General features: G+C 51.2%; 2 long non-coding RNA genes across 4 annotated transcripts; both read left to right on the plus strand.

Moving 5' to 3' along the window:
* The first annotated feature begins 75 nt into the window (after positions 1-75).
* On the plus strand, positions 76-2,893 carry LOC133257695 (uncharacterized). Its single transcript, XR_009739654.1, has 2 exons — positions 76-635; positions 1,255-2,893. It is a non-coding gene; the product is annotated as an uncharacterized LOC133257695 (long non-coding RNA).
* A 6,443-nt stretch (positions 2,894-9,336) lies between these two features.
* On the plus strand, positions 9,337-24,663 carry LOC133257697 (uncharacterized). 3 transcript variants are annotated; one of them, XR_009739657.1, is made up of 5 exons: positions 9,360-9,611; positions 10,071-10,258; positions 10,758-11,044; positions 19,635-19,762; positions 22,952-24,663. It is a non-coding gene; the product is annotated as an uncharacterized LOC133257697 (long non-coding RNA). The 3 variants fall into 3 exon arrangements; XR_009739655.1 differs by having other exon boundaries at positions 9,337-9,611; positions 10,758-19,762; XR_009739656.1 differs by having other exon boundaries at positions 9,337-9,611; positions 10,758-19,762; positions 23,000-24,663.
* Positions 24,664-25,000: the final 337 nt, after the last annotated feature.

Raw genomic sequence — 25,000 nt, forward strand, 5'->3', positions numbered from 1 at the left:
CCGCGCGAGACGCACGCAGGCCGGTGGATGGCGCACGCGCAGACCCCGCCTCACCGCGGGGACGCCCGCCAGTAACGGCCGTTCAAGCGGTGGGCCCAGGGTCCGCATCTCTGCCCCTGGCTCTGAGGCCCCTCATCCAGTTAGGCCTGGGGCCGCCCCCACCCGAGCCAGGCAGGGCCACAGGGCCCTGGCTGTTTGCTGGGAAGGCCCGGGGACCAGAGAGACACGGAAGGTGTCCCCCGTCCTGGTACCCGGATTCCACCCCACTGTCCCGCCCAGGGCCTGGCCGGGTCCCAGGGAATGGAGCTGGAGACACTGAGTCTGGGCATGGCGGGGTGGGGGGGAGGTCCCCTGCCCCTCCTCCTCTGCACCCTGCCCCTTGTCTGATGGCAGGACACTGGACACAAGTCCAGCACTTTGAGCGCCTTCCTCTTCTTGCTTTAAATCCCAACCCTCTCTCCCGAGGTCGGAGTCGCTGACTCCATCTTCAGTGGAGGAGACTGAGGCTCTGAGAGTCGCCGCAGGAGCTGGCCTGTCACAGGGCCGGGAGTGGCCTTGCTATAGGTTTGAACCCAGGTCATTCTGACCCCCAAATCGGTTCTAGCACAGGAGCCTTGGAGATAGCTCTGAACCAGGTTGGTGGAGAGTCTGTCATTTGGGGGGGGCTGTGGGGAGGGGGTGCTGCAGGCAGGGGGCTCTGAGGGGGAGGGCTTGGAAGGGTCCCGGAGGGAGGAAGGCGGTAGGGAGGTTGGGGTGGGGGCGGGGGGTGCTCAAGGGGTAGGGAGGCTGGACCAGACCACACAGGGCTCTGAGTGTGGGGCCGGGGGTCGGAGGTCACCGCGGGTTGTGTGTGGGGACAGGACATGAGGGGGCTGTCCTATCAGATCCGCAGCATGCTAGATTTGGAGGGAGCATGCAGGGCACATTAACTACCGCCCCCAAGCATGGGTCTCCAGTGACCTACCAGGAGGAGGAGGCCGCCTCAGTTTCCCCTGCGCACAGTGGGGGCTGTGGTGGTCGTCTGCCTCATCTCAGGGTGGGGCCTGCTGCCCGGAGGGTCCACAGATGGCCTCTTGTCGAGGCGGCCATTCAGCAGAGGTCTGTGCCCAGGGACGTGTGAGTGAGAGGACCGAGGCGTCGCCCTCCCGGTCAGCGTGCAGAGGTCTGTACCCAGGGACGTGTGAGTGAGGGGACCGAGGCATCGCCCTCCCAGTCGGCATGAAGCTCTTGTCCGTGTTGTGTTCTCATGCCCAGGCTGACATGGATGATGCAGCGTCGTCCACCTGCCGGATGGAGAGTGACAGTGAGGGGATGGGCTGCAATCCCCAAGACCCAGCGTTCGTGTGCCCAGGGCTCCACGGACATGTGGGCAGCCAGGTGCGGCTGGAGGCTCCGTGGGGGCCCGAGGTCCCAGAGGATGAAGATGGTGTCGACTCCCAGAACCCACGGATGGCGAGAGCAGCAGAGGCCCTGGACTCTGCGGGGCGCCCCATGCCAGCATCCAGCACTGGGGGCCTCTTGGCCACTTCTGTGGTGTGGAGGGGGAGACTGGTCACCGGAAGGAAGAGCTGGGAAAAGCTGTTCGGGGAGGGGGGTGGCGTAATCACCTTGTTTTCCTGGGCATCAGGGGACTCGGGGTCACAGCCCACGTAGTCATGACACGCTGCAGAGTGGAGCTGGGCACGTGCTCACACAGCGCAGGGCAGCGTCCCCATGGCCGAGGTCGGCGCCCTGCCTGAGCTGCTCACGGCTGTGGGGTGGGAGCTGTCCCTGGCCCTGGAGTCTGTGGGGGGGACCTGGTGACTGATGGAGGGGCCAGCTCCGCAGGGGTGGCACCCACTGGGTGAGTGGTGCTCTGGGGTGTCCATGGGCACACCCAGGGACCGTGTGACCTGCATCCGGGAAGGTGCGGGGCAGGTGCACAGAGGACAGGGCCTGGGTGGGGGACAGGGCACCATGCTGGTGGGCAGCGCTCCTCAGAAAGTCAGCCAGAGCTAGCCTGGTGGACGGGCTCCAGGGCTGGGCCGGCTCTGCCTCTGGCAGCTGTGCCCAAAGTGATGCCCGAGCCAGTGGAGATGGGCGTGGCTTAGGTCTGGAGGGGAAGCCAGAGCGCGCTCTGACGCTGGAGCTGGTCCAGGTGAGAAGGCTGTGAGTGGGCCACCGGAGGTCAGGTCGGCCTGTTGAGCAGCAAGTGTCATCTTGGCAGCAGAAGTTCAAGGTGAAGTGTGCTCGGGTGGTCTGGACTGTCTTTTTAGGAACAAGGTGTCCAGCTGGTCTTGGTCTCTTGAGTCTGTAAGTGCTTGGCTTCCCAGCTGGGTGTAGACCCCGGCAGGGCACCCTGTGACTGGCCAGTGCGGGGGGCGATGAGAAGGTGCTGTTGGCAACCTTGAGCCCCTCTGGCTTCATGTGGGGGAGGGTTGAGCTGGCTCCATCCCTGGCCTCACCCCTCTGGTGAAGGTCAGCATCTCCAGGACAAAGTCATGGTGGGCGGTGGAGCCAGCGGCACTGAACACATTGGTGGTGTCAGAGGTCTTCACCGCTGGTGGGGTGGGGCACGGGAGGGTCAGCCGAGCTCTGGAGGGGGCCGCAGGCCGGGGCGAGGGCCGGGCACGGAGTCCGCAAGCAGGTTCAGCTGCGCCACTTGCAGGGTCTTAGTTCCCTGACAAGGGATTGAACCTGTGCCCTTAGCAGTAAAAGCCTGAGTCCTAACCCCGGGCCACCAGGGAGGTCCCTCGGGACTTTTTACATAAGAGGACGTGAGCCGCTTTGACATGTGGTGACAATTATTAGTTCCAGCTGATTATTTCCTCTTTTCAAATTTATGTGCTTTGCCCTCATGTATTGTTTCTTCTTCCCCAATTAACACAGACTCTATAAAATACCGTAGTACATATCTCGTTGTGGAAACTTGGTCTTTTGCTTCTTTGCTCCCGTCTCTGCCCCAGTGACTGTCTGAATTGCTGCCACAGAGGACGTTGTCGTGCTCCCTGTGTGCACACCAGTGTTCTCATGCGGTTGTGGGGCTCTCTTTGCCTCGTTGCCCTGCATGCTGCTCTTCTGGCCTGGGGGCTGAAGCTGGGGCATTTTCCATGGCGTGGCTTTTTGGAGCAGCTGGGTTTACATCCTGGAATGTGAAGTCAAGTGGGCCTTAGGAAGCATCACTACGAACAAGCTAGTGGAGGTGATGGAATTCCAGTTGAGCTATTTCAAATCCTAAAAATGGTGCTGTGAAAGTGCTGCACTCAATATGCCAGCAAATTTGGAAAACTCAACAGTGGCCACAGGACTGGGAAAGGTCAGTTTTCATTCCAATTCCAAAGGAAGGCAGTGCCAAAGAATGCTCAACTACCGCACAGTTGCACTCATCTCACAGTCTAGTAAAGTAATGCTCAAAATTCACTAAGCCAGGCTTCAACAGAACATGAACTGTGAACTTCCATATGTTCAAGCTGGATTTAGAAAAGGCAGAGGAACCAGAGATCAAATTGCCACCATTTGGTGGATCATGGAAAAAGCAAGAGAGTTCCAGAAAAACATCTATTTCTGCATTATTGACTATGCCAAAGCCTAGACTGTGTGATCACAATAAACTGGAAAATTCTGAAAGAGATGGGAATACCAGACCACCGGACCTGCCTCTTGAGAAACCTGTATGCAGGTCAGGAAGCAATAGTTAGAACTGGTCCTGGAACAACAGACTGGTTCCAAATCAGGAAAGGAGTATGTCAAGGCTGTATATCGATACCCTGCTTATTTAACTTATATGCAGAGTACATCATGAGAAACGCTGGGCTGGATGAAGCACAAGCTGGAATCAAGATTGCTGGGAGAATTATCAATAACCTCAGATATGCAGATGATACCTCCCTTATGGCAGAAAGTGAAGAACTAAAGAGCCTCTTGATGAAAGTGAAAGAGGAGAGTGAAAAAGTTGGCTTAAAGCTCAACATTCAGAAAACTAAGATTATAGCATCTGGTCCGATCACTTCATGGCAAATAGATGGGGAAACAGTGGCTGACTTTATTTTTGGGGGCTCCAAAATCACTGCAGATGGTGACTGCAGCCATGAAATTAAAAGATGCTTACTCCTTGGAAGGAAAGTTATGACCAACCTAGACAGCATATTAAAAAGCAGAGACATTTCTTTGCCAACAAAGGTCCATCTCATCGAGGCTATGGTTTTTCCAGTGGTCATGCATGGATGTGAGAGTTGGACTATAAAGACACCTGAGTGCTAAAGATTTGATGCTTTTGAACTGTGGTTTTGGAGAAAACAAATCTTGAGAGTCCCTCGGACTGCAAGGAGACCCAACCAGTCCATCTTAAAGGAGATCAGTCCTGAGTGTTCATTGGAAGGACTGACGTTGAAGCTGAAACTCCAATACTTTGGCCACCTGATTCGAAGAGCTGACTCTTTGAAAAGACCCTGATGCTGGGAAAGACTGAAGGTGGGAGGAGAAGGGGACGACAGAGGATGAGATGGTTGGATGGCATCACCGACTCAATGGAGATGAATTTGAGTAAACTCCGGGAGTTGGTGATGGACAGGGAGGCCTGGCATGCTGCAGTCCATGGGGTCGCGAAGAGTCAGACACAACTGAGTGACTGAACTGAACTGAGCTGGGTTTGTTCAGCAGGACCCCAGCCCTTCTCTGCCCCCAGAGCTCATGAAGCAGCTGGTGAGGAGGAGAGGCTGGCAGATTCCATGCTGCAGTGGGAGTTCTGTGGGAATAATGGGATCACGATGGAATAACATTTGCCAGTCCCAAGTAAGTGAGACAGACAGCAGATAGATGCCTCCAGAGCCAGGAACATGGGAGCGTCCGAGTGTGTGAGCAGACCCTGGGACCAGAGGGGCAGCCTGGGGGCAGAGACAAAGGTCTTCACTGTCATTTTGTTTTATTATTCACTTAGTTTATATATGTTATATATTTTATTTTTATTTTACATTTTGGCCTCACCATGCCGCTTGTGGGACTTGGTTCCCTGACCGGGGATCAAACCCATGCCCCCTACAGTGAAAACACAAGAGTCCTAAGCACTGGCCTTCCATGGAATTCCCTTTACTGTTTATTTTATAAAGCCTGACTCTCCTGTCTTAGCCCAGGGAATACCACAGTCTACAGTGTGAATACCAGATTCCCCTGGTCATTCAGATCATCTCCAAGGAAGCAGCCTGACCCTCTCCAGAACACACACCAGCCTCACCCCCCAGGAAACAGCTCCAATTGCCCTTTTTTGGGATCGGAATGAAAACGAACCTCTTCCAGTCCTGTGGCCACTGCTGAGTTTTCCAAATTTGCTGGCATATTGAGTGTAGCACCTTCACAGCATCATCTTTTAGGATTTGAAATAGCTCAGCTGGAATTCCATCTCCTCCACTAGCTTTGTTTGTAGCAATGCTTCCTAAGGCCCATTTGACTTCACACCCCAGGATGTCTGGCTCTAGATAAGTGACCACACCATCGTGGTTATCCAGGTCATTAAGACTTTTTTTGTATAGTTCTGTGTATTCTTGTACCAGAGATCAAATTGCCAACATCTGCTGGATCATGGAAAAAGCAAGAGAGTTCCAGAAAAACGTCTATTTCTGTTTTATTGACTATGCCAAAGCCTTTGACTGTGTGGATCACAATAAACTGTGGAAAATTCTGAAAGAGATGGGAATACCAGACCACCTGACCTGCCTCTTGAGAAATTTGTATGCAGGTCAGGAAGCAACAGTTAGAACTGGACATGGAACAACAAACTGGTTCCAAATAGGAAAAGGAGTACGTTAAGGCTGTATATTGTCACCCTGCTTATTTAAATTATATGCAGAGTACATCATGAGAAATGCTGGACTGGAAGAAGCACAAGCTGGAATCAAGATTGCCGGGAGAAATATCAATAACCTCAGATATGCAGATGACACCACCCTTATGGCAGAAAGTGAAGAGGAACTCAAAAGCTTCTTGATGAAAGTGAAAGTGGAGAGTGAAAAAGTTGGCTTAAAGCTCAACATTCAGAAAACGAAGATCATGGCATCTGGTCCCATCACTTCATGAGAAATAGATGGGGAAACAGTGGAAACAGTGTCAGACTTTATTTCTTGGGGCTCCAAAATCACTGCAGATGGTGACTGCAGCCATGAAATTAAAAGATGCTTACTCCTTGGAAGGAAAGTTATGACCAACCTAGACAGCATATTCAAAAGCAGAGACATTACTTTGCCAACAAAGGTTCGTTCTAGTCAAGGCTATGGTTTTTCCAGTGGTCATGTATGGATGTGAGAGTTGGACTGTGAAGAAAGCTGAGTGCCGAAGAATTGATGCTTTTGAACTGTGGTGTTGGAGAAGACTCTTGAGAGTCCCTTGGACTGCAAGGAGATCCAACCAGTCCATTCTGAAGGAGATTAGCCCTGGGATTTCTTTGGAAGGAATGATGCTAAAGCTGAAACTCCAGTACTTTGGCCACCTCATGCGAAGAGTTGACTCATTGGAAAAGACTCTGATGCTGGGAGGGATTGGGGGCAAGAGGAGAAGGGGACGACAGAGGATGAGATGGCTGGATGGCATCACTGACTCGATGGACGTGAATCTGAGTGAACTCCGGGAGTTGGTGATGGACAGGGAGGCCTGGCGTGCTGTGATTCATGGGGTCGCAAAGAGTCGGACACGACTGAGTGACTGATCTGATCTGTGTATTCTTGTCACCTCTTTTTAATCTCTTCTGCTTCTGTTAGGTCCATACAGGTTGTCTTTCATCGTGCGCAACTTTGCCTTAAATATTCCCTTGGTATCTTTAATTTTCTTGAAGAGATCTCTAGTCTTTCTCATTCTATAGTTTTCCTCTATTTCTTTGCATTGTTCACTTAAGAAGGCTTATCTCTCCTTCCTATTCTCTTGAACTCTGCATTCAGTTGGGTATCTGTCCCTTTCTCCTTTGCCTTTTGCTTCTTAGCTATTTATAAGGCCTCCTTGGACAACCATTTTGCCTTTTTGGGTAACTTTTTCTTAGCCAGTGGGAAAGCAAGCAGCTCAGCCAATGGGAAGCCCTCATCAGCCCTGAACTCGCACTTGCCTCCAATCGATTTTCCTCCAAAGCTCAGTTTCCCAACTGCCTACTATTCTCTGCAGAGTAACTCTGTTCTCCTGTTTCGCGGACTTGCCTATAGTCTTTGCTGTGGTATGTGTGTCCTGATAGCAATCCTCTTGCCTTTCCTGATGAAACCCACTTTGTTAGTAAAATCACTGTCTGCTTTTCAATAAATTTGGATTCCTTACTCCACTGGCCCTAGTCACCCCAGCCAGGTTCTTTCAAATCCAAGTTTCCCTTCCCCTGTGTATCTGGTAACAGGGAGCACAGGTGGCTGCCAGAAGCCCCGAGTGTCTCCGGAGTTAGCTGCGCCTCTTTCTCACTATCCGCTCATCCATCAGCCCCTCACCCTCTCCTCCTCCCCAAGCCCCTCCCATCTCTCCCGCACCTGATGACCTGGCCGAGCAGTCAATTTCAGGGTGCTTTCCTCTCTCTCCCAGAGGTTCTGCCCACCCGGTAACAGTCCCCCGATTCTACTGGGGGGCACTGCTACCCCTGCTGGCCTCCTGGGGAAGCAGACAGACAGCTGGACAGGTATCAGGGGGTGGCAGCCCATAGCTAGCCCCGTCGTCCTCTGGACCTGCTGTGCCTCCACGCCCTTCCCACCAGCCAAGCCCCTGCCCCCTGTCCTGCCCAAGGGGCCCTGATCTGAGCCAACTGCACAAAACCTTCTATAGAACTCTCGGTGTGCCGGACATTTTCTTAAGAGCTTTCCCTGTATTAGTTCATTAATCTTCACCTGATTCTTACCTTTAAAAGGTAACCAAGACCCGGAGAGAGGAAGTGACCTACACAAAGTAAGTGGTAGAGACATGATTTAGACCCAAAGAACTGGTCCAGAGGCTGCCCTCTAATCCAGTCTACCATGATCCAGCACTTGCTGGAGCCCCAAACCCATTCCTGTCCAAATCGTGGTTCTTAAGAGTTGCTTTAAGCCTTTCTGCCCTCCTCAAGCCCTCAGTCCTTTGCCCCAATGCTGTCGGCTGGACCAAGGAGAGCAACTTCAGTTTTGGCCCATTGAGAACTAAGAAGGGTCTGAGATTGGGCCCACTTGCACACTAACAACTGAGCCTGTCACCATTTCCCAGAAGCTGGAAGACGACACGGGGTTCCAGGGTCAGAGACAAAGGATGCTGCAACTCTCCCCAAGGCAGCGAGCACACGCTTCACATTCCCAGGGGGGCCCTGTGCCCTCCCAGCCCCGTCCTGGTGATAGGATGCTAAAAGGTCCCCAGGGAGCTCATTTCTCCTCCAGCCTGGATTATGGAACTCCAGGAGCCTTACTTAGGCCTCTTGTCAGACCCATCTCCTGAGAACGAAACCTGCCTGGGAGGCATGTGTGCCTGGGCATGAAGATCTTATCTGTCAGCCTGTGTTCATGGCTCTGCCACCAGCATTTAGGAGGCGCCTGCATGGGGTAGGGGGCTTCCCAGGTGGCGCAGTGGTAAAGAGTTTGCCTGCCAACGCAGGAGATGCAGGAGACTGCGGGTTCGATTCTTGGGTAAGAAGATCCGCTGGAGTAGGAATTGTCAACCTGCTTAAGTATTCTGGCCTGCAGAATTCCATGGACCTAGGAGCCTGGCAGACTATAGTCCATGGGATCGCAAAAGGTCAAATAGGACTGAGCACACACGCAGGCGGAAGCCTTCATGGAACAGGCGCTCAATAACTGGGAGATAAAATGAAGGCGTCCAGGCAGCAGGGAACCGCCTCCCGTGCCCTCCCCAGCGGTGGGTCCCGTCAGGCCACTTCCCACCTCTTTCTTCCTCCTCATCTCCTTCCAGGGTCCACTCCCAGCAGGGCATTCAGTGTGTGTGTGTGTGTGGTGTGTGTGTGTGTGTGTGTGTGTGTGCGCGCGCAGGCGCACACACGCGCGCACTTGAGCCCATGTGTGGATGCCCAAAGGAAAGGGTCCCACGTGGGAGGGGTGGGCAGGGTGGGTGGGCAGGGTCCCCCAGGACCTCAGGCCGTCTGGTTCCCAGAGCAAACCCCATGGCAGGGCTGAAGCCCGGCCTCGGAGCCTGGAACCCTGCCTGCCCCTCTGCGCGGGGCTCAAGCGCTGTGCTGGGCCGAGTCCCTGCCCCTCTCCTGGCCTGTTTCTTAACTGTCCCGTGAGGGCTTGGACAAGAAGTGCTCAGGAGGCTCAGGGCGCTCACTGCGCTGACTCTCCCTCCCGGGGGCTGGGGGTGCGCTGCAGGCTCTCAGCCCTCCCCACCCCTGCCTCGGGATGGGGCGTGGGGGTGACCCACCAGGGGGGCGGGGCCTCGGGCACCCCTCCCCCTGCAGCCGCACGGCGCATGCGCGTCCCCCGCCTCCCGCCGCGCGCACCGCCAACGGCTCCTCCGGTCGTGAACGTCCTGCCGGGCCCCCCAGTCCCCTGCTCTGGGGCCTGTGTCCCCTTGAGCTCCGACTCCACCCCCACCGCAGCCAGGCTGGCCGCCGAGCGCTGGGCGGGGTGGTCCTGGAGACCAGGAGACAGGACAGTCACCGTGCAAACCCCCAGCCCTCCGTCTGGACCCCAGGGCCCGGCTGGGTGAGTCGCTGGACGCCGACTCGGCAGGGAGAAGGGGAGACCACCACGTCCGCGCGTCCTCTGCCCACGTTGCTTGTCTTTCTGACAGCGCCCCAAGACTGAGGTCCAGCCTGTCCCCTAGGGCAGGCCTGGCCGGTGGCCGAGGGTCAGAGGGAGCCCATGGAGAAGGGCGCCCAGCACCCCTAGAGGAGAGAGTTGGGGGGGGCAGTAGCTGTTAATAGTGAGGCCTCTGGTCTCTCAGTGATTTCACCCCACTTTGTAGATGAGCAGCGGTCCCAGCACTCAAGGTCATTCAAGTCTAAGTGACCAAGTCCAGCCGTGACTAGGGCGGTCAGATCATGGCTCTTCACGTCCACTGAGCCCACACTGAGACCTTGTCCTGGGTTGGGCTCCCCCAGACAGGGGACCTCCTGAGTCCAAGCACTTTGGGTGTCTTCCTCTCCCTGCTTTGATCCCCAGCACCCTCTCCCAAGGTCAGAGGCACCGATCCCGATTTCAGTGGAGGAAACTGAGGCTCAGAGAGTCACCACATGAGCTGGCCTGTCACGGGCTGTGACGTGGCCCTGCCGTGGGTTTGAGTCCAGGCCAACCTGGCCCCAAAGGCTGTCCTTGCACAGGAGCCTGAGGCTCTGAGCCCGGCCTTGGGGGTGAGTCCATTGTGGATGGGGGTGACGGGGTGGGGAGGAGCTTGGGAGGGTCCCTGGGGGAGGAAGGCGGTAGGGAGCCTGGGGCGGGGATGAGAGGTGCTCACCGGGGAGGGTGTCTGGACCAGACCACACAGGACTCTGAGTGTGGGGACAGGGGTCAGATGTCACTGCAGGGCAAGGGGGACAAGGTACAGGCTGTCTGGTCAGAACCCCCACTTCTCAGCTCCTAGATTCAGAGGTGTTTTTTGGACGGTGTTCCAGCCCGTATAGCATGGATCCTAGAGAACCCCCCAGAGTTGCGGGGGTTCTGTCTCCTCCTGTGCTCAGTGGAGGCTGTGCAGTCATCCTCCTCCTCTCAGGGAGGGGCCTGCTGCCCTGAGGGCCCAGAGGGGGCTTCTCATCAAAGCCCTTCGGGTGCCGTCTGGACCAGAGAGGTCCGAGTGAGGGGCCTGGAGGATCAGCAGGGCACTCTGGCCCTTGTTGCTCTTCTGATGCCCAGGCTGACATGGATGCAGGGGGTCCCTCACCTGCTGGTTGGAGAGCAGCGAGAAGCTGACGTTGCAGACCCTGAGACCCAGCCCTCACGTGCCCGAGGCTGCCAAGGGCATGTGGAGCTGAAGACGAGGGCTGCTGGAGGCTGAGGGCCATGGGGATGCTGAGGACGGAACGTATACTCCTGGCCCCCAAGGAGTGGAGGATCGGCAGAGCCCAGACCCCGCAGGGCACCCCGTGCCAGCGTCCAACTCCAGGGGCTTCTAGGAGCTGGGGCGTCTTGGTCCCCTCTGGGTATGGAGGGAGTGAGGCACGCTGGAACTGGGAGGGGCTGTCCCAGAGAAGGGGTGGGGCAGTCATCTCCTCCCCCTGGCCACGAGGGGGCCAAGCTCACGCTGGAAAAGCTTACGATCCTCTCCGCTTGGGCCTGGAGTGCACACCGAGCACGTGGGCGCCTTCCCAGCCGCTGAGTCCAGGCCATCATCTCCTTAGCTGATCCCAGATCCTGGAGTGGGAGCTTCTACTGGTCCTGGGCTCCATGTTGGGGAACTGGTGGCTGGATGGAAGGACCAGCTTTGCCATTGTCAGATCTGACGGACGGATGCTCTTTAGTGCCCAAGGGCATAGGCACCAGGGACCCAAGCCTGGAGGGTGTGAGGGAAGCACCCAGAGGCAGAGTCTGGTGGTGGTGGGTAGGGCCCTGTGACGGTGGGCAGTGCCCTTTGCAAACTTCAGCAAGTCCTCTTGTTTCCAGATCACAGACAACACCTGAGGCTGTGGTCTGTGAGAGGCCAGGTCAGCCCGTCCAGGGCAGCCACCAAAGCCTGGGGGCTGGCAAGGTTCAGGGTGAAACTGTAGTCTGGGAGAGACCTGGACTGCCAGTTTGGGGTCAAAAGTGCCTGGTCGCCTGGTCCTCTCCTGTCTGTGATTGTTGTCCACCCAGTGACGCATGTCTGGAGAGAGGCCCTGGCTGTTGTCAGGGGCTGGTGAGACGATGCCCTTGATTAGATAGGCAAAGAGAGCAAAATAAACCCAAGGTTAGCAGAACAAAGCAAATAATGAAATTTAGAGCAGGGATAACAGAACAGAGGAGCACTCGAGAAAATCAGTGACACCAATAGTTCTTTGTTTTAAAGATTTAAAAAATGGACAACATGGGACAGTTGTATGTCAACAAGTTGCTTAACCTAAATGAAATGGATGAATTCCTAGAAACACACAAGCTAGCAAAGCTGACTCAAGAAGAAATGGAAAGTCTGAGTAGACCTCTTACAAGTAAACAAACTGAAGCAGTAATAAGACCCCAACAGGGAAAAACCCAGCACCTGATGCCTTCATTGGTGTTTTGTCTCAGATACTTAATAGAAAACAGATCCTAAATTCTTCAAAAAGTACAAAACAAACACATTTAAACTCATTTTGTGATGACATTAACATAACTCCAAAGATTCTGTAAAGAGAGTAGGACCATAAAGAAAGCTGAGTACTGAGAAACTGATACTTTTGAACTGTAGTGTTGGAGAAGATTCTTGAAAGTCCCTTGGACTGCAAGGAGATCCAACCAGTCCATCCTAAAAGAAATCAGTCCTGAATGTTCATTGGAAGGACTGATGCTGAAGCTGAGTCTCCAATACTTTGGCCATCTGATGCGAAGAACTGACTCATTGGAAAAGACCCTGATGCTGGAAAAGAGTGAAGGTGGGAGGAGAAGGGGACAACAGAGGATGGGATGTTGGATGGCAACATGGACTCAGTGGACATGAGTTTGAGCAAGCTTCAGGAGTTGATGATGGACAGGGAAGCCTGGTGTGCTGCAGTTATGGGGTCGCAAAGAGTCAGACATGACTGAGTGACTAAACTGAACTGAAAGATGCTATAAGAAAAGATATCTGCAGGCCAAAATCCATTAGAAAGATGTAAAAATCTTCAGCAAAAGGCTAGCAGACAGAACCCAGCAGCATATTGAAGGGACTATATAGTCATCTCCAGTGCTGTCTGTCTCAGGAATGAGCGGGGCTGTTCAGCACAGTTAATGGGTATCGTACACCACCTCAATAAAAACACGTGGTCATCTCAACTGATGTAGAAAAAGCATTTAAAACTTTGAAGAAACACAAGCCTTTTTTTTTTTAATAGCTGCTCTCAATAAAGTAGAAATAGAATAGTATTTCCTTCACATGATTTAGGATATTTGAGAAAAACACATACATCACATTCAGGAGAAAGGCTGAAAGTTCTCTCCCTAAGGATGGGAGTAAGTCGGCGATGTCCACTTTTGCTTTTCATTTCAAAATGGTAATGGAAATCTGATGAGCAATTAGTAAGACATCTGTATATAGATATATGTCTTGCTTAGATGATATAAAATCTGTTTGCAATGTGGGAGTCCTGGGCTCGATCCCTGAGTCAGGAAGATCCCCTGGATAAGGAATGGCAACCCACGCCAGTATATTTCCTGGAGAATGGCGTGGGCAGAAGACCCTGGCGGGCTACAAGAGATTGTACCAAGAGATTGGTACCCAGAGAGGTCTGAATTAGGGGATCAAGGGGACATTTAGCCTGACGAGCTCACAAGGATGCTCTCGCACATGTTGCCATTGTCCATGTCCATGGTGGATGATCAGTGTTGCCCACGTGCTGCAGGCAGTGAGGAGGTGTGGTTGCAGACCCCTGAGACAGAGAGTTTGTGGGTGTGTGGTTGAAGCTCAGAAGGGGGAGGTGATGCTGGGGGCCGAGCTGATGCCAGATCTCGGTAATCATGGAGACAGCATGGTCAGCAGAATCTCTGGATCCTGCAGGGCAACAGAGGCTGACGACCCACTCATGGGCTTCTAGAAACTCTGTTTAGGAGCCAGGACTTCCTGGCCCCTTTTTTGGGTGTGGAGTGGGGAGCTCCGGTCCAGGAATGAAGGGGCTGGGAAGGGATGTCAGGGAGAGGGGGTGGGCAGTAGCCTTCTTCGGTTGGGCATCATAGGGCTCTGTGCCAAAGCTCGTATGATTTCCTGTACTCCGAAGCTGGAGGAGCTGGCCCAATGCACACTGAGCACGTGGGCAGAGTCCCCGCTGCAGACCTCTGCCCCCATCTGAGCTGGTCACAGCACTAAGGTGGGAGCTGCCCCTGGTCCTGAACTCTGTGTCGGGGACTTGGTGACTGCGTGGCAGAGCCGGCTTTGCAGTGGTTAAATCCACAGGGTGAGTGATGCTCGGTGGGACCCATGGGCACAAATGCCAGTGACCTGCACTAGGAACTTGTGAGGCGACCACAGACGGCAGTGCCTGGATGGCACGCCGCATGGGCTGCGGCGCCTGCAGGGGCTGGGGCCCGTGGGCAGTGCTCCTTGGCAAAGTCAGGTAGTCCTTTGGACCCCAGGGATGAGAAGGCACCTGAGGCTACTGGTGGTCTACTGGAGGTCGGTCAGCCTGTTGACTGGCAGGCATCACACTGGCAGCGGAGAGGTTCAGGGTGAAACGGCCTGGAGGTGACCTGGGCTGGCAGGTGGGGGGGCAGGTGCCCACCTGACCAGTCTATAAATAACTAGTTACCTAGTTACAGATGCTGGGGAGGGCAGCCATGTGACTGCCCAGTGCTGAGGACCAATTAGAAGATGCCCTTCGCAATCTTGAGTCCCTTCTGCTTTGGGTCGGGGAGGGTTGAGTTGGCTCTGTGCCTGACCTTCACCCCTTTGCTGAAGGTCGTCTTTGTCAGGACACGGTCACAGTTGGTGGTCGAGGTCATGCGATGGAACATGTTGGCATTTTCAAGGGTCTTCACCTCTGTGATGGAGGGTCAGTTGAACTCATGAAGGGGCTGCGGAGCAGGGAGACGAAACAGAGAGACAGGAAGCAGACTCGTGACTGTCAGGTTGAGGGAGTGGAGCTGGAGCGTGACTGCTTAATGGGCACAGGGTTCCCACTGAGGAGATAAAAGTGTCTGGGATTAGAGGGCAGTGGTGCGCACAGCACAGAGAATGTGGTTAGTGCTGTTGAATTGTACAATTTAAAACAATTTCAGGGCTAATTGTCATTGAATTTGAACTTGAACACATGAAATATAAAACCAAAGATGATATACAAGAGAAAAGTAAGAAAAACTTGCCTTCCTAGGCAAGTGAGCGAGCTCTGGGGCTGGAGCTGGTGTGGCTGGAGGTCAGTGGTTGGAGCCGAAGGTGTTGCAGAGGTGGACCGGCCCCAGAGCGGGAGCTGCGGCTGATGCTGAGATGCTGCTGGCCCAGCCGAGGGTCTGGCCCGGGAGCAGTGCCTGCGCTGGGGCTGAAGCCGGCCCTGTCTCTGGTCGTAGTGCTGGAACCGGCTCTCGACCTGACTCTAGTGCTGAGGCTGACTCTAGGTCTCCGGTATTACTCCCAATTTTGGTGCAAGGACCAGCACCTGCAGAGGCTTCCATTGTGGAGCCGGTCCCCATGTGTGGGTGGAAGGGGCTTTGGTTCTGTAGCTGGTGACAGAACTGACATTAGTCCAAGTTGGTGCAAATTGTGGGGCTTTCAGTGACCTTAGCTTTGTAGGTCAAGGTAACCCTAGCTTTCCTGCATGTACCAGATGTGCCTCTACTTACCCAGGGGGCAAACAGTCCTGTGATGACTCTGGCTCTCTTCCTGGTCCTGGTGCAGACGTTGGCCAGGCTCCAAGCTGCTGCTATGGCTGGCTGTGCTGTGGGTGCCAGTTCCCGGGGGTCTGCTGAAGGTGGCACTACAGCCAGTGACAGAAGTGACTTAGTCTAGAGCTGCTTTTAGTTCTGTAGCTGTTTTCTGCAGCTGGATCTAGATCTCAGATGGTAACAGGCCTGGTGCTGGAGCCAGCTCTGCTCTAGATCTTGAGATGGCGCTGAAGCAGCAAGAAGAGGAAAGACCAGCCGCCTGACTGCCCTTCTGTGTGACTTCCCGAAGAGAGACACGTCCCACAGCCTTCCCCCGAAGTGCAGGGCTGGCTCCCTGATGGGAGCTGATACTGGGGCCGGCTCCAAGCCTGGCAGTGGTGTGAGAATTGGTGGGAGAGCTGGTGATGGAGATGGCCTTAGCTCTGGAGATAGAGCCAGAGCGTGCTCTTGTTCTGGAGCTGGTCTGTTTGAGCTGCAGCCGGCTGCAGCTCAATAGTTGCTGTCAGGGCGGGCACTCGTCTACCGATGGGGCACGTCCTAGTCCTTCAGGGGGCTCTGGCCCTGGAGCTGACTCCAGAGCCCGCTCTAGCTTCACAGCTGGTGCAAGATGTTGTGCTGGAAATGCCCTGGCTCTGCCCCCCACCTGTGGCCGTGGCTGAGATGCTGTCCTCGCCCTCCCCCCACCCCGTGGCCGTGAGCGCCGAGGAAACAGTGCCATCTAGGATCTAAGATGATGTGATATTTCAGCTGGCTGCACCCAGAAGGGAACAGTGCACAGATGCTCAGCGCATGCAAGAGTAAACGAATGAACCCAAGCCATTGCCCCCTCATTCACAGATGGGCAAAGTCCACGTGATGATCCAAACTGAAGTAGAGAAGGGACAGACAAGATTCAACACCTTTTCATGTTAAAAAAAGACTCAACAAACTAGGAATAGACGGAAACTACTTCAATATAATAAAGGCCATTTCGGAAAAACCCACATTAACACTGAGTGATGACAGACTAAATATTTTCTCTAAAAGCAAGAACAAGGCAATGATACTGATTTGCCGTTTATATTCAACACAGTCCTGGAAGTCCTAGCAAAGGCAGTTAGGCATGAAAAAGCAAAGGTGTTCAAATTTGCAGGGGAGAAGTAAATTACCTCTATTTTCATATGATGTGATCTTGTATGTGGGAACTCTTATTTAAGGATTCCACCAGAAAATACTGTAGGACTAATAACGTAATTCAGCAAAATTGTTGGACACAAAGCCAGCCCACAAATGAGTTGCATTTCTGTATGCTAAAAGTCAACAATCTAAAATTTAGATTCCATTTACGATGACATCAAAAGGACAAAATACCTAGGAGGAAATTAACCAAGAAAGTGAAAGACTTGAAAACTGAGAACTAACTACAAGAAGTGGCTGAAATTAAAGACACAAATAAATGGAAAGAAACCTCATGTGCATAGATTAGAAGACTGTCACTACAGTGTTCATACTGCCAAAAGCAGTCCACAAAGTGCAATCTCTCTGTCTCTTTGTGTTTTCTTGGCAGAAATAGAAATATTTATCTAAAATCCGTTTGCAATCTCAAGAGAACCTGAGCAGCCAAAACAAAATTTTAAAGAGCAGCGTAGGAGGATGCCGCCTCCTGACTCCAGAACACATCACAGATCTTTGTTAATCAAGATGGCGTGGCACTGGCACGAAAACAAGCAGACCAGAGGGACAGCATAGAGAGCCCGTGGATGAACCCTTGTGTTTGTTCAGTTGACCTTCAGTAGGGAGCCAGGGCACACGATGGGGAAAGGACAGTCTCTTCAGCAAATGATGTTGGGACAGCTGGATGTTTATGTGCAGAAGAACAAAACTGGGCCCTTATGCGGTACAAAAATTAACTCAAAATGGATTAAAGACCTAAATGAAAGTCCGAAATCTATGAAACTCCCGAAATAAAACAGGGGCAACGCTCATGACACTAGATTGATAATGATTTTCCGTATGTGACAGCAGTCACAGGAAACAGCATCAGCAGCAGAGCGAATAGGCCCACGCCAGAGGGCGTGGCAGTTGGAAAGAAGCCTGCAGGGCGGCGGGAAATACGTGAAGGTTGTGTATCTAACAACGGGTTAGTATCCAGAAGGAGTAAAGTACTTGTGGTTGTTGAAAAATGGGCAGAGGACTTGAATAGACGTGTCTCCGGTGATACACAGATGGCCAACAAGCATATGAAAATGTGCTTAAAATCACTAATCATGAGAGCAATATAAACCGCAAACACAGAGATAAAATCTCACACATCAGATGAGGCTGACTGCTTAATTAAAAATAGAGAAGATACCAAGTATTTGCAAAGATACGGAGAAACTGGAACTTGCATGCGCTGTTGATATGATTTTAAAATGGCATAACCACTATGGGAAGTATGGAGATGACTTAAAAAAAATACAACTGCTTTATGATCCAGTATTCCAAACTCTGTGTATATATTCAGAATTGAAAGCAGAGTCTGCAAGAGAAACTTGCATGCCCATATTTCACAGTAGCCAAGGGGTGGAAGCACCCCAGTGTTCAGTGGTGGACGAATGGATGACAAACGTGGTTGAGTCATACAGTGAAATATTATTCAACCTTATAATGGAAGGAAATCCTGGTCTATGCTAATGTCATAGATGAGTCTTGAGGACATTATGATAAGTGAAACAAGCTGTTCGCAAGAGATAAGCACTGTTGAGTCCACTCCTGGGAGGCATCTAAAGCGGTCTTCCTCATGGGAATGGAGACTAGAGTGGTGCTTACCGGGAGCCTGGGGGGCGGGGGAGACGGGGGAGCCTTGTCTGGGGCGTGGAGTTTCCCATTTGCAGGATGAAAGGCTCTGGGTGGAGAGCTGCTTCACAACAGTGTAAGCGCACTGAGCACTGCTGACCTGTGCGCCAACGCGGTGAAGATGGCAGATTACAGGCTGTAACTTCTTTAAAAAACGTACAATAAAAAGAGAGTGATTCTATGTGAAGCTGTTTAAATTGAGACCAACACAGACTTACTTATATGGACAATTTCATCAGAAAAAAATGGACAGAAGATTTGACTAGGCGTTTCACCAAAAAAGTCACCAGATGGTGGTGATATGCACATTATTACTCCTTAGGTATATTGCTTTAGGAAAATGCAGATGAAAGCCATAGCGAGAGGTCACCACACACGCAGCAGAGTGGCTGAGATAAAAACGTCCTGCGGTGCTGGTGAGGGTGTGGGCATCAGACCTCTCATTCGTGGCTGCTTGAGTGTAAATTGTTCAGTGCCCTTTGTGAGGTTGTATTGATAGGAATGGCTTCCCCAGTGGCTTAGTCAGGAAAGAATCTGCCTGCAGTATAGGAGACTGTGATGCGGGAGACGTGGATTCGATTCCTGGGTTGGGAAGATCCCCTGGAGAAGGAAATGGCAATCCACTCCAGTATTCTTGCCTGGGAAATCCCATGGACAGAGGAGCCTGGTGGGCTACAGTCCGAGGATTCTCAAGAGTCATACACGACTTACCAACTAAACCACCATCACCACCACCATTGGTAGGGATAGAGTAGGATAATTAAATAGTTTAGAAAGCCCACTAGGGGGTTAAAGATAGAACAGAAATTTGAAGGGAGTTTGGGAGACTGTTGTAAGCTAATGACCACTCAAGAAGAGAATCCATGCCGAGGAACTCGAGGTGCAGAAAGGCAGCCTTGGCATCAGTCAGGAGGAGCAGTAGCTGTTAGTGATGAATGGTCCAGCGTGTTTGTACAATCAGTGAAGTCAGTGCCCGACAGTCGGCCTCTCTTCGGTTGGTCAGGTTCACCGGTTATCACTGTGTTTGGAACTAGGACTGATAGTCATCTTCGTGACAGGCAGCAGCTCTCCTAAGCCAGTGTAACTATTTCCTCTTCAGTTTTTTTAGCTTTTGAACTTAAGTACTTTTGGAGACTCCCATTTTAAGAACTGTGAAAATTTTGCTACCGAAAGTATTTACCCACTATGTTCTTAATTATTAATTTCTTAGTTTGGGGGTTTTGTAGATTTTTTTCCTTTTCTTTCTGTCTTCCTTTCTTCCTGTTATTTGCTGTAAATGCTGCATAGCCACGTTATGTATCAGCACATTTGTTTTTTTATGCTCTCTTGGTTATAACAGTTATTAGAGTGCCAAGGCCGTCACCCACTGTTTGCTCTCCTGCAGATCAACTACTTCTAATTTCCAATTAAGCCAGTTGTTTTTAATTTTGGCTGTTGTCTTTCTACCCATTACAGTCTTTGGAATAAAAATTCAATTTCAATGAAAAAAAAAAAAGAGAATCCAGTAACCTGGTGACAGTCTGCACTACTTTGAAGGAAGACAGGTGCATCCAAGCGCCAGGACACTCAGGCCACAGGCCCAGGTAGTTAAAGCACAAGGCATAAGATTTGGGGTTTCTGAATCTTGTTCCATGAAGTCAGGGAGTTAATAATTCTTGAAGGGTAGCATTTCTGCCTTGGCCAAGACAGAAATGTAGATGAAAGGGGACATTATACCGAAAGCTGAGATGAGTTATCATGTTTTAGTCTGTGTTACCATCCTTATGCTAACTATACATATGATTTAAGTAGCCATGACAGTCCTAGCTAGACCCTATAGGGTCAGAAGAGGAACTAATGATATAAGCCTTGAAGTCTGCCAGTGAGGAAGAAGGTGGGGGTCTCCCCTGCCCACTTATGTTTACAAAAATAAAGCCCGCTCAGTCCTCAGGGCAGAGCCTGCTCACCTGCCCACTCGTATCTCTCACAGGCACGGATGCTCGTAAACTCACTCTTTGCCTACCACTTTGCCTCATGTTCAGTTCTTTCTGTGATGAGATAAAAAAAAACCCTGAGCTTCAGTAAGTCCTGACACCTGGTTAATGGTTTCAGTGAAAAGACAGTGGGTTCAAGTTCCCTCCTAAGTCAGGGATTGTGGGTTTAAGTTCCATCCCGAAGTGCAGGCGGGTTTGAGTCCCACGCGAGGAATGCAGTTTCAATCCTTTCTCAGGATGGACATACACATACTCTGTCCCCGCACTTCTGCTCAGACATATGACCCAGCACAGGTGTGTATTTCACCAGTACATTTCCTCCGGCTGGTGTAGGAGAGCCCACCTTATATCATAATAGATACTTTCAACATCGTAGAAATATAAATTTTTAGTAAAGTTTGGCTGTAAAACAAGGTTACATTTTACATGTGCATTAATGGCTTGAAAAAATGATTTTGGAGCCTATTTTTTTATTAAGAGCAGGGATAGCTTCCAAAGAGACCTGAGGCTCCTATGTAATGGACAAGTACGTCTCCAGTGGGTGGAAGGATATGAACAAGGCTGACCGGGCATTTGAACCAGACAGTGAATGAAAAATCAACTGCCTCAGGCAGAGAAAATGTTCTCAGAATCTTATGTAAATTTTGTCCAGCTTCATGATGGTCTTAGCACATCAAAGACTGTCAAATGGCTGTCCCACGCATCCTCTGAGACAGTGGTTCTCAAGTCATCAGTAGCATGAGCTACTAGTCAGAAATGCAGGTACTCGGCACACACTCCTCCCTCTTGATTCGGAAATACTGGATGAGGCCCAGCAGACTGTGTTAATAGGGAAGGTGTTTGTCCTGTCTCTACTTGGGCCATTTTTACTCTCGTAATGGTTACATTTGGTGTAGAGAATTTCTTAATTTTATAAACATCCAATTTATCAATTTTTCCATTTGTTAGTGTACTCTGTCAGACAAGGCAATGGCAACCCACTCCAGTGTTCTTGCCTGGAGAATCCCAGGGACGGGGGAGCCTGGTGGGCTGCCGTCTCTGGGGTCGCACAGAGTTGGACACGACTGAAGCGACTTAGCAGTAGCAGCAGCAGTGTACTCTGTTCTAAGAAGTGTTTGCTTACTGCAAGAACAAAAATATTCTATTCTACTAGAAATGTCATCATTTTAAACTCTCACACTCAGATCTAATGTCCACCTCGATCTTGTCTTTTTTACGTATTTGTGCTTTTATTTTGCCTAATTAAGGTCGTGCTGTGTTTACAGTGTTCACACCTGATTTTTGGACATCTAGTATTTCATCATTTTACATTGTTTTATAAAACCTTTCTAAAAGTGCTTTTTATTTTAATTTTTTTAAATTATGAAAGTATGATCAGATCAGATCAGATCAGTCGCTCAGTCGTGTCTGACTCTTTGCGACCCCATGAATCACAGCACGCCAGGCCTCCCTGTCCATCACCAACTCCCGGAGTTCACTGAGACCCACGTCCATTGAGTCAGTGATGCCATCCAGCCATCTCATCCTCTGTCATCCCCTTCTCCTCCTGCCCCCAATCCCTCCCAGCATCAGAGTCTTTTCCAGTGAGTCAACTCTTCGCATGAGGTGGCCGAAGTACTGGAGTTTCAGTTTCAGCATCATTCCTTCCAAAGAAATCCCAGGGCTAATCTCCTTCAGAATGGACTGGTTGGATCTCCTTGCAGTCCAAGGGACTCTCAAGAGTCTTCTCCAACACCACAGTTCAAAAGCATCAATTCTTCAGCGCTCAGCCTTCTTCACAGTCCAACTCTCACATCCATACATGACCACAGGAAAAACCATAGCCTTGACTAGACGAACCTTTGTTGGCAAAGTAATGTCTCTGCTTTTGAATATGCTATCTAGGTTGGTCATAACTTTCCTTGCAAGGAGTAAGCGTCTTTTAATTTCATGGATGCAGTCACCATCTGCAGTGATTTTGGAGCCCCGAAAAATAAAGTCTGACACTGTTTCCACTGTTTCCCCATCTATTTCCCATGAAGTGATGGGACCGGATGCCATGATCTTCATTTTCTGAATGTTGAGCTTTAAGCCAACTTTTTCACTCTCCACTTTCACTTTCATTAAGAGGCTTTTTAGTTCCTCTTCACTTTCTGCCATAAGGGTGGTGTCATCTGCATATCTGAGGTCATTGATATTTCTCCCGGCAATCTTGATTCCAGTTTGTGTTTCTTCCAGTCCAGCGTTTCTCATGATGTACTCTGCATGTAAGTTAAATAAGCAGGGTGACGATATACAGCCTTGACGTACTCCTTTTCCTATTTGGAACCAGTCTGTTGTTCCATGTCCAGTTCTAACTGTCGCTTCCTGAAAGTATGATAACATTTAATATTTACAGGAGACTTGGAAAATATAGAACTAGTATAGTTCCACTATATATTACTATTTTTTAAAAAATAGATAAATTAAGATTTTTAGTTGACGTTTTAATGTCAAACTCCCCCAAATTACTAGACTAGATATACAGAGATGTAGAAGGATATGGTAGGCCTGAAAAGCACATGCACCGATTCAACATAATTAAGCTTTATACAAACTTCACGCAACAGTAGGGTACAGATTCTATTCAAGTTCCCATAGACTGTAAAGTAGGAGACACTGACATATCCAGGGACATAAAACAAGGTGCAAAAACCCCGTGGTCTTACAGGTATTGAAATCATACAGAGTCTGTTCTCTTATCACTGCCTCCACTTTGATCTTTACTTATGATGTGAAGTAAGAGCCAAGATGAATTTTTTTTCCCCAAATGAGGAACAGGTGGACCTGAACCATTTACTGAGAGCGCCCTCTCCCACTGCCCTGCAGTGCCCCTCTCAGCTGCAAGCACCATGCCTGTGTGTCTGTGCTGGACTGCATTTCCATGGAAGGGTGCAGAGTCTGCTCTTTAGGTCTGGATTCCCTCATCAGGCTGGTCAGAGTCACAAACGTCGCCCTGTGTGGGTCTGGGCCGGACCCCGTCCTTCCCGTTGCTGTGTGCCTGTCCCCGCCCACTGCCCCAGTTCCTGGAGCTTCATAAGAGGTCTGAATGCCTGGTGGCAGAGCCTTCCGCTGTCTTCTTCAAGATCATCCTGCGTGTCCTCAGCCTTTGTATTTTTATGTCAATGTTCAAATCATCACATCAGTTTCTCCCTGAGATGTCTGCTGAGGTATTATAAAGGCTTTGTTAATGTATAGATATTAACATATTGGGAAAGAACTGACATCTTGACAATATGTGAAGGTAAAGCACATAAAAACAAATCATCCGCTGGGACAGATATTTGTGCCTCACGTCACAAGCAAAGTGGCTTGATCGCCTTATATAAAGATGTTTAGATTTTAAAAAGAAAAAAGCAATCATGCAGGGAATATGCACAAAAGATACTATCATTCATTAAAAAAAGTAAACAGAGACTTAAGCACAAGGAAGTAAGCTCAGCTCTGGTTATAATATCTCTCTCTGTGTGTCACACACACACGCACACATGAAAGACCTGATAAGCTAAAAGAATACTCGGGGGCTGTATGCAAAAAGGAGATTTTAGTCTATGCCGTAGAAACACCTCTATTCTTGCCATGTGTATGCTTTATTTCCTGCACCTTCCTCATCAGAGCAAAAGACTGGAAACATCCCAGCTCCCTCCAGTAGGGGAGAGGATATGTGATGACCGTCCACACGAGGAAATACAATGTTGTTGGGGAAGAAAGTCAGCAAGAAGAGGGAAGAGAGGAAGACCTCTGAGTGCTGTCCTGGAAAGATTGCCCCTGGTGCAGACCGCTGGCAGGGCTGAGCCTCACTGGACAGTCCCCCGGACTTCAGGCTGCCTTTTCCAAGCACCTGCAGAAGCTCCTGGACCTGAGTGTCGTCAATGTGCTTTAAGGCCACCAGGGGTCAGAGCCCAGGACGTCTAGCCCAGCTCATCTATTAACCAAAAGTGGAACTCTAACCAGTCCCCTAGGAAAACACTGTCTAGCTCCCCTGCCGAATGCAGACCCTACCTTGGGGGTTCTATTGAGAAGACACGCAATGGGGAGTTCTTCCTTGTGGGTCTCAGAGGATCAAGACCAACTTCACAGAGGAGCCTAGGAATGAACATCCTACACCCATCTCACAGAGGGCAAGACTGGGGATGGAAAAGGGAATGGCTACAGAGAGAAAACGGGCAGCCTGGGCACTCAGACTGAGGGGTGCCGGGGGGTTGACTCTGAGAGGAAAGGGGTGCAGGTCACTCGGAGGCACCGCCAGGAAGGGGTGGGCTGCAGGGTCCCTGTGATTCTGCATCCTGAGCTGCTCCTGTGCACCAGGAAATGCGGTGTAACCGACAGATGCCTGCAGATAGCACGGCGAGGGGCCGTGTATATTGCTCCAGGCTTTCCACATCGTCACCGCGGTACACGAAGAAGGACAGGCCAAAAGTCACTTCCTGGGTTTAGGAAATCACAGCTAAAAGGCCAGAAGAAATAAATACACATTCCCGTTACCAGCCTGAGCCGGGTGGATGATTTCTGTCTTGTTCCGCCCTCTGCGTTCCACAAAACCCTCGAAGATTCTCAGGAGCTCTGGGTTCTCATCCAGGGTGCGGCCTGCAGAGAGATGCGTGAAGGTGGATCCGGGAAGTTGAGGCCTGCATCGGGAGGGCCATTGTCTCAGCCAGGGCCCTCTGGGCATGGAGAGGACACCTGCCCGCTGTCCCCAGGGACAACCCAGGCTGGAGTCCGCCCTGCCAAGGCCTCCAAACAGGTGGGGCCCTCCAGAGCCTTCAGGCACAAGGTGTGAGCGAGTGCCACTTGGGGCAGGAGCCGCCCGCATGACGGGGCGCCCGGGGT

The sequence above is a fragment of the Bos javanicus genome, chromosome 11 (assembly GCF_032452875.1).
Source record: "Bos javanicus breed banteng chromosome 11, ARS-OSU_banteng_1.0, whole genome shotgun sequence".
In the NCBI taxonomy this organism is placed as follows: Eukaryota; Metazoa; Chordata; class Mammalia; order Artiodactyla; family Bovidae; genus Bos; species Bos javanicus.